The following is a 9,747-nucleotide window of genomic DNA, read 5'->3' on the forward strand; positions in this document are numbered from 1 at the left end:
CTAGGCCTCGGAAGGGCAGACAGGAGCTAGGAGGCTGAAATGAGGTGGCCATCATACTGCACACAGTAGGCCTGCAAAACTGAATTGCTTGAGAATCAGCATGTCTATCTCTAGAGATCCATAGATCTGGCAAGTTTTAGGGTGATGGTGGACAAATTTTATGTATGTTTTACGAGCATGGAGGATTTTTGTTTGTTTGGTTTTGTTAATTTTTGAACTTGGTCTCTTATAGCCCAAGCCGTTTTTAAACTCATTTAAGTACTCAGAGATAATCTTGAACTTTTGATCTTCCTGCCTCCACCCCTTAAGAGCTGGGATTGTAAACCCTGTGGAGCCTCCAGGCTTCAAGGTCATTTTAGGCAGTGCTGGGAATTGGACCCATGCACTCTACCAACCGAACTACATTCCCAGCCAACTAGCATGTGCTAACTTTTACTGAGTGCCAACTGCTTAAACAGGCAAAAGGTATCGTTACCTGAGGCCGGAGATGCGCTGGAAGATGACAGGTAGGGCCTTTTCCTTCCTCACATTTGCTGATGACCTTGCTGTAACCTGCTGTGGCGGAATTACTCGTAAGGCATCAGGGATGCAGAGCTGAGAAGAGAATGTGCACACCCATCTTACAGATGCGGAAACTGAGGATCGGATCACAGAGAGTATACCTGGGCCTAACCAGGTGTTCAGGGAAATTCTAGAGCTTCAGCAGGGAATGATCTTCCTGTTGAACACTTCGTATAAGTCAGTGGTGGAACACGCTTGTCCTCTCCCCTCCCCCAAAATTGTTGCAGAAGGTCACTAGAGCCACACCTGTCCTAAGCTGTGCTCTGTGCTGGGCAACTCCACAACGTTCTCTTACTGATTTCTCCCAGACGACCGACCTGGGAGGTGGGAACTCCAACTGCAAATTTGAGAAGCAGATGGGAGGATTTCAGAGCTTCTGGGATTGGGATTAAATCCAGATCTATGTGGCTGTGGCATCTATGCAGGTCCGTCACCACCAAATGGCCTGGCCCTTACGTGCTAGTGGACAGCTCAGTCCATGGAGGGCGTGTGTGGCAGCCCATGGTCATGCAGATGCATGCACTTAAAACCCAGGCCTCTCTCTGCCTCACTGATGGGTATTTAATCACCCAGGATACCTCAAAAATAAATCCACAGGCCTCACACCAGACCGCTTCACTCAGAATCTCCAGAGACAAGGTGACATCTGAGTGGCTCTGGTGTTCACAGCTTTCCACAAGGCTCTGCTGTGCAGATGACTACCATGTTTTGATAACTCTTGGTGGAAGCTGCTGACTGTAAGGTGTCAGACGGAGAGCAAAGCGTCAATCTATAAGTAATAACCTCGGTGTGACTCTGACAGACGAGCTCCCCAGGGCTTCTTCCTGGACCCAAAAAGGTCTTACATTGACGTCAGTTGCTGTTGCAATCTGGGTGCTGGATACATGTGTCCCCAAAGAGCCCCACTGTTGGAAACTGAGGCACAGTTGAGGTGGTGTGGGCTTAAAGAGGTGAGGCCTCATTACTAGAAATTCCACTGTCAGAAGATACTAAGGGAGAGGTGGTTTTTACATGGTACTTGTGGGAAGCGGCAAAGAGCTCACCTGCACTAATGGTTCTTCCAAGGGCCCTGTTTGGTTCCCAGAATGTGTACGGTCCTCAGTTAAATGCTTCCTTCTCTTAAGAGTAGACGTGGTCAGTGTCTCTTCACAGTAATAGAACAGTAGTAAGACACTCTCCATGCGTCTGAGAGTTACCTTCCAAAGTAGCTTTGGTGCTACACGCTGTGGATGCAACCACCAAAAGATCGCCGACCACCCCAGGGTATAGACTAGCAACTGTGACGGTGGAGCAAGTGGATGGCTCAGAGCATGGACACACAGCTGCCAGGAGGCTGCCAGTGCCCATTTAACCCATCGTGGGGCTGCAGCATGTAGAACCCACTGCCAAGGGCAGGTCCCTCCTGAGTGTTGGGGGATACAAAGAGGAGCCCAAAGGCACATGGGATGTAGGAATTAGGATGGTCTGTGGCAAGGAGGGGGTGGGGATACAAAAGCTCTACAGATGGTTCATCTAGTTCTTAAAGATTGGGGCAGCACGTTGGGGAAGTACCCAGAATCATGAAGTTCAACTTGCAGATCTGAATGACGGCTTGCCGAGCACGCTGCTGTGCTGTGCTTTGCAGTTCATGTACTGTAAGATCCCCTGGTTGTCGCATTAACTTGTTTATTGTGTATATATGAGGAGTGCCGTAAGTGTCAGAGGACAACTTCCCGAAGCCGGTTTTCTCCTTGCACCATGTTGGTGCTTGGGGTTAAACTGAGGTCATCGGACATGACAGCAGGGCCTTCTAGATGACCCACCTGACTCCTGGGATTGCATGTCTATGTGCTTGCACATTTGGGGTTCCCCCTTCTCACCCTTTTTTTGGGGGTATGCTGGTGATTAAACCTAAGTGGGTGCCGGTGATTAAACCTATAACTTTGTGCACGCCAGACAAATGCTGTACCATTGAGCTGTACTCTTAGGCCTGTTTCGAGCTTTTCTGTGAGGTAGAGGCCATTATTACATCCATTTATAGCAGAGAAAATAGATACTCAGAGAGATAATGTGACTTGCCTGAAGAAACACATATGTCACAAAGGTAAAATTAGAAACTGAGTCTTCTTTTTCTTTATTGATTTTTTTTTTTTGTGGATTTCACATCATGCACCTCAGTGATGAGTGGATCATCTCCCTTTCCTTCCATATCCACCCTTCGCCCTTGCAACCTTCCCCCAAAAGCAAGCAAACAGAAATCTCACCGAGGAAGCTGCAGGGTGTCTGGGCTTTTCACACAGGACACCCTTTTGTCCAAATAGCTTTTTTTACAAATGATCTTTGCAGTGAATCATTGGTCTGGTTTTAGGCCTCTGGCTTTGGCTGTGCTATCCATCCTGGATTCTCACTGGGACTCCTCCTGGATATCTTATACCCTAGATCATGGAGATCCCCCAGCTTTAAATCTGCAGGACGGCCCTTCCACAAGCTCCAGCTCATTCACAGACAGGGTAGATGTAGGAGTGGGCCAACTTCCAACCCTGGATTTGAGCAGAAGTTGAATGGGTGAGCCTGTCAACTCTCTCACACTCATGCTACCAGGGCCAGCTCTACTGTCTGCCCAGATGAGGTTCCAGGTCCGGGTGGGGGTGGCATTGTCCTGAGCGCAGCAGCAGGTAAGTAGTGGGGCCATCTCTGCACAACCATCAAACATCAAATGGCCCCTGGCAGCAGATCAGGGGTGTCTGCATAGCCTTTGGTGGTGACAGACCCCTGCAGCTGTAGGGCCACAGACTTGGCCCACGGGGAAGCTGGCCAGGACCTCCCCATGTCCTCAGGTGGCATCACCTGCCCCTCTCACCAGTCTGTTCATCCTGTTCTCTAGTTTCATCTCCATTGTGCACAAAATGTTTTGCTTCTCCTTCTCTTCCATTTCTCCATCACTGACCTGCTCATCTCAGTGGTACCCAGGGACTCTGGATGTCTGGAGGTGGCACTGGGTACAGGCTGTCCTCCTGGGCTGCATGGTGCCAGGTGAGGGTCGTCTTGTTCTGAAAAACCATTCTTAGGAAAGCCACCAACTTTGGTGGAGATCGCCTTTAATCCCAGCACTTGGGAGGCAGAGGCAGGTGGAGTGTGAGGCCAGCCTGGGCTACAGGGTGAGTTTCAGACAGAGACACACAGACACACACAGACACACAGACACACAGACACACAGACACACACACACACACACAGAGAGAGAAAGAGAGAGAGAGAGACAGACAGACAGACAGACAGACAGACAGACAGAACAGCAAAGCAAAGCAAAGCAAAGCCACGCTTATTTAGGACCTGTTTAACCCTTGCCAGAAGGTGCCAAGCCTGGAGTTAGAGGAAGAGACAGAACCAGGCCGTGCAGTCACATAGGCATAAAGTATTAACTACTGAGGAATGCGCGTTTGGAGAAGGCTCCTGACCAGGGTTATAGATGAGAAGGTGGCAGATCTGAGATTAGGCCTAGGAGCTTCCTCACTCAGGGCATTCTTTTCACCCTTGGTGGTTCAGAGGAAGACACCCAGGGCATGAACTTCGACTGCCCTTGGCTTTGATGCATGGGATCTACAGAGCAGGTCCTACCCAACAGCCTGGGTGTTCACGTCTCCCATAGCCAAGAAGGCAATCTTTAAAAAGAGTCAGGTCATTGTCTTTATTTAGACAGCAGAGGAGAGAAAATTCTAAGGTGAAGGGAAAGGTTTGTTCCTGCTGGACACACACACACACACACACACACACACACACACACACACACGTTTGGCTGAGTCAGCATGCAGACTTCCCTGGCCTCAGCACAGGATCAGCAGACATGACAGCAATGGTGGAGGGCAAGTGCCTGGTTTGGTTGTTTGTTTTGTTTTGTTTTTGAGACAGTCTCTCTCTGTGTAGCCCTGGCTGTCCTAGCGCTAGCGCCGTAGACCAGGCTGGTCTCAAACTCGGTGATCTGCCTGCCTCTGCGTCCCAAGTGCTGGGATCAATGGTGTGCGCCATCCCCACGAGGCAAACACGCTCTGGGCTCGTCTTCTCTTCCCACCTCACATTGTAAATAACAGAATTTTTTTTTTTTCGGAGCTGGGGACCGAACCCAGGACCTTGCGCTTCCTAGGCAAGCGCTCTACCACTGAGCTAAATCCCCAACCCCTAAAAGAATTTTTCTTACATCTACCTGAGTTGTGTGCATGTGTGTAGATGTGGATCGGGGTGTACATGTGAAGGTCAGAGGACAGCTTGCAGAAGTTGGATTTTTCCTTCTGCTGTGTGGCCTCCGGCCAGTGGAGTCCGGTCATGAGGCCTGGCAGCACCTGTACCTGCTGAGCCATCCCTCAGCTCCCCTCCCTGCTCAGTTTTAAAAAGATATACAGGGTCTCGCACGTCCCAGGCTACCGCAGACACACTCTGTAGTGCAGGAGGGCCTTGGATTTCTGATCCTCCTGCCTTTGCCTTCTGAATGCTGGAGCTGCAGGCTTGCACTACAAAGCCTGGCTTACCCAGCGCTGTACGTGGAACCCAGGACTCTGAGTATGCTGGACTAGCACTCCACCCACAAAGATACACCTTCAGTCCCTGTCTGTGCTTGGAAAGGCCACTCGTCTGACTCGTACAGCGCTCAACAGTTTAGAAAGCACTCCAAGGAACTCTGTGGTCCCAAAGCGATTTATGATTCTAAAGTGCTTTGGGGATTATAAAAAGCTAATCCACAAGAGCCTCCCCACTGTGTCGACATTGACCAAAGGCTTTGAAAGAACAACACAGTCGGTACTTTTGGAAGTCCCATGCAGCCTTCAAGAGAGGCCTTCCAAGTCCTCCGGCTGCGAGCACTGCTTCCATGGGCATGCTGGCTCATCACAATTGGCTCCACAATCCTGAGGTAGTTCTGAGCCCTATTTAAACAAAGACATTGAGTCACAGTTGAGCAAAGCATTGTTGAGCTGGTTAGTAGAGTTTGTGTTTGAGGCACTGACCCCTTGATAAGATCTGTATCCATTTGAACAGAGGATCAGGACAATGGCCCCTTCTGCCCTGCTTCCTGTGAGACCACACTCTGGTTTTCCTACTCTCTCTCTGCTGAATCTTAGGGACGAGTTGTCCCTGTTCTAACTCTGATGTGTGGGTGGGGAAACAGAGCTCTGAACGAGGTAATGGTCCCTTGATAGGTCAGCAAGGCCATATGTGGGTCAGCCAAGAGAGGTGGCCTCTGGGGTGGGCAGAAGCGAAAAGACAGGCACTTAAAGGTGATGCTAAGAAATAAGTTCTTCATATGGAAGGGATTTAAGGAGACATAGAAGGCGTGTGGATTGAAAAATGCCTGGAGTCTCAAGCTATCTCTGGCACTGGACAAGGACTGAGAGAGGAAGGGCTGGACTCTGGCTCTCTCCACAGTTTGCCCATGGAGGGAGGGCTCCTCTGTTCCTTGGCTGTGTGACCTTCACCAGATAACCTACCTCTCTGATCTTAGGCTTCCTTATCTGTACCATTGGCATAGCAGGAGTGATTGGTTGAGAGTGTGTGGGGAAACTGTGATATCACCCTTTCAATGCACTCGGCACAGTGTGGGTCTGGCACTGGTCATTCCGTTCCTGCGTTCCTGCTCCTTCCTGAGAGCCCCTTCACCTGTCAGAGAAGCCGGGCCCCAGGCAGCAGGCAGCCAGCTCGAGGACTGCGCTTCCGCACCACGGAGTATTTATAGCTGTGTGCTGTGAGCCGTTGTTGTTTTTCGGTTGCATATATATTTTTACATTCTCCACCGCGTCGCACATGGTTCCTCGCAGTGCCTGAGAAGCAGCGGGGGTGGAGGGTGGGGTGAATCGATGCAGAGCTCCGCAAGTGTAGGAGGTGGCGACAGATGGCCCAGGACAGTACCCAGAGACCTGCGAACTCAGCCTGGGTCACTTCTCTCCCAGCTCAGACATGGCTCCCCTGGGCCCTGCCTAGAGTTCAGACTCCTTCACTGTGGTTTCAGGCCCACACCAGCCTCCTTACCACCATGGTTGGTTCTCTTTCCTCCCGACCAACCACGGAAGTCACTTTCTTTTCTGAACGTTAAGGTTGCATGAGGAAAGCCAGTTGGACTTAGCTCTACAAGTCGCTGGTCTTCAGAGTAAGACCCTAGGTAGATCCCTTGCCTTCTCTGAACTATGAGATTTCTAATTCCAACCATGTAACTACGGGAGAGATTATGTGTAAATTCACCCAGCTTCCTGGAATATCCTTCCAATCCCCTCTCTACCTCCACCCAGAGGAGTCAGTCAGGGACCATCTTACCAGAGAGCCCCCAAGCTCAGCTTTCAATTACTGGTCACTGACCATCTCCTGAAGGCCTTGGGAGAGCTTTTGGTCCATATGAGGACAGCTCTTCCCTCAATACCGAGCCTCGAGTGTTGACTGGTCCTCATTTGTTCCTCAGGGACATGGGCATTGTCCCCTACGTCTACAGCAATGAAACCAGCCCAGGAGGAGACTCAGCTTCTTTCAGATAGACACAGAGCCATGACTTCAGAGTAAGTCCTTTGGTCTCATCCCTGTGCACACAACCCCTCCTGAGTGTCTTCTGACCGTGCTCCACCCTTCCTGCTCACAAAGCCCTGAGCTCCCAGACTCCAACTGCATCCTGGCCAGCCTCTGGTATCCAGGGTCCCGTTCCCCTTCCTGCCTGGAATCAGGCCCTCAGAGCTGGCTGTACAACCCTGGTCCTGACTGACCGCAGTGGGTAGGGCTGGTCAGTCAGGGCACTGTTGCTAGGCAACAGCCTGGCAAAGAATTTGGAAGTCTCCTTGAGGGGAGACAAGGGGTCTTTTCCCAGGGAGCTAGAAATGGAGGGAGGGAGGGGAAAGGGCAGTCTCATCTGGTCTCATAGTCCTCCCTCCATGCCCTCACCTTTCACCCGCTCTTCCACCAGGACCCCATTATCTGTATTCTATTGCTATCCCCATTTGTTTCTGTCTTGAGGTACAGGTGTGCCTCTCCCCGAGACATCTCAGGTTTCCTATCCTGGCATGGTGTGTGCTCAGCACCTGGTCTTTGCTCTCATGGTGCTGACTTGTTTGCAGTGCTTCCTTGATCTCATTTGTCCTGTGGGGACGGAGCCCACGAGCTCTTGGGCTGTCAGGAAGGCCAAACAAAATCTCAAGGAGCCAGCTCAGATTCTGCCTCGATCCACGTCTGATCACTTCACAGGCCTGACAAGGGAATGACCGAGGGTGGGGTGAGGCACCGAGCACCACGAGTTCATGTTCTGGTCCTCCATTTAATGCTGCCTCCCCTGGCAACGGAATTATTGTCTGACCTCACTTTTACAGTCTGTATAATGGGGTCATGCAAAAGTGACTTTCCTGGATGGGATACTATGTGGCTCCTTCTAGGCACATGGTGGGCTAGTGACCCAGGAATCTATTGTTGTGACAAGGGTAGGGTGGGAACTGAGCCCCCACCCCCCTCCAGAGCCCTGAAATTCCCATGCACCCACCTGCATCTCCCCCCTTTTCTCTTCTACTCTTCCTTCCTGGTCTGCCTGCTGTTCCCTCCTCCAGCCGTCTGCTCCTGCTGTCGCTCCTCCGGAAATAACTGCATTCTTTATTTCTCCTGAAGGCTCAGGAGCCGGCTGGCTGGCTCCCAAACAGGGCTCTCCAGGGGCAGACTTTCAAGGACCCCCCTCCTACTTAACCCCTGCTCCAGCCACACACCCATGGACCCAACTCCTTGCAAAGGTCACCATGGGCTGCATGCAGCTGCAGCAAGTCAGCTGGCTCCCTAAATGACTCTTCCCAATTTTCGAAGGAGCCTCTGTCCCTGGAGGCCAAGCCCATGGGCTGCCTCTGCAGTGTTTCTGCTCAAAATGCCTTGGGGCCCAGAGAGCACCCCCAGGGGAGACAATCTTGGTTATGCTGAAGACATCCGACTGCCTCTCCCGGCACTTAGCACACACTGCATTCAGTTTTGTGGGCATGTTTGTTTAACGACTGACTCCCTTGATTGTCCCTACACAACTCTGCCTCCACAATCGCAGGGCCGTGGTGGGCAGGTAGGTGGGTGGATAAGCGGACGTGCGGCTTGATGGGTGGACGGAAGGAGCATCTGGGGGAGATGATCTTTGTTCGTCCACTGAGGTGGACAGATCCTGGAGGCAAACAGCTAGAGTTCTAGAAACAAGTAGGACCCTCTTTCTAGGCCTCAGGGTCTAGACCTCTGTGCTTACAGTAGCCATGCTTGGTGACAGCCAGGCGATCTCACCCAGGCATTCCTGGAGAAACCGTGACCTGCCTGAGGCTGAGGTTGGCCACTTCTACAGACTAGACGGGTACCTGCCTCTCTTCTTTGTCTCCCCTGCTACTCAGGACCTGCTCCAGAGCATGGCCTCTGGAGACCCGCCACAGCCCGGGTCATGGGGAAGAGCCCAGGAAGAGAGCTGATTGGCTGGTGCTGAAGTGAAAGATGAATTATCTGCCCCTAATCATGTCCTCACCTGAAGATGTCGGGGCAGATGCCAGGGGCTCTCCTGACAGGCAGCAGGGTCTCATGCCAGGACTTAGTGCACAGTGTGACAGCAGTGAAGATTCTCCAGGCTGCTCTCGGCTCTCGATCGAGTGGTTCTCCCAGCTATGCAACCCACTGAGGTATTTCTGGAAAAGTCATTTGAGTGCCCTGAGGTTCTGAAACTTACTTCCTGACTGGCTGCTGGTTTGTCTGCTCCAGTTCTGACTCAGCCAGACTCCGCCTTCCCTTCCCCCAAGTTACCACCTCTGCTCTGCAGTGGCCTCAGCATCTCACGGATCTGGGCTCTATGTGAACAGGATCGGGATCAGGGCTCAGGCCATCTGGGAGGAGAATCAGGCTCTGTTTGAACCAGGATTAGGGACTATTTTGAATCAAGAAATTGCATGGTTTCAATGTGGCCTATGCCCTCAGAAGAGAGCCTGAAAGGAAGGGACAAAGTAGGCAGAAAATACTGGTCAACCTTACAAGGGTCCTGAGAGCTGTGCCTTGCTGGGGCGGTGGGGTGGGGGTGGGAGAGGGAGACTGGGCATCCTTGCTCTGTATTGGTTATGCACTGGCTGCCAGTTGTCTCTAGAATAATCCCAACCCCACTGGGCAGTGCTGGTCAGGATTTCCAGCAACTCCCTCCTAAACACCGGTTTAGTTCTCCTGTGTTCCCTCCATCCCCCCCAGGGCTCAGGG

At 51.8% G+C, this 9,747-nt stretch overlaps 1 long non-coding RNA gene across 1 annotated transcript; it reads right to left on the reverse strand.

Annotated features, from left to right (window-relative positions):
* Nucleotides 1–2,645: 2,645 nt before the first annotated feature.
* Nucleotides 2,646–9,291, reverse strand: LOC120101537 (uncharacterized). Its single transcript, XR_005502122.2, has 2 exons — nucleotides 6,187–9,291; nucleotides 2,646–5,456 (listed from the first exon to the last, which is right to left on the reverse strand). It is a non-coding gene; the product is annotated as an uncharacterized LOC120101537 (long non-coding RNA).
* Between the last annotated feature and the right edge of the window lie 456 nt (nucleotides 9,292–9,747).

Source organism: Rattus norvegicus, chromosome 3 (assembly GCF_036323735.1).
Source record: "Rattus norvegicus strain BN/NHsdMcwi chromosome 3, GRCr8, whole genome shotgun sequence".
Lineage (NCBI taxonomy): Eukaryota > Metazoa > Chordata > Mammalia > Rodentia > Muridae > Rattus > Rattus norvegicus.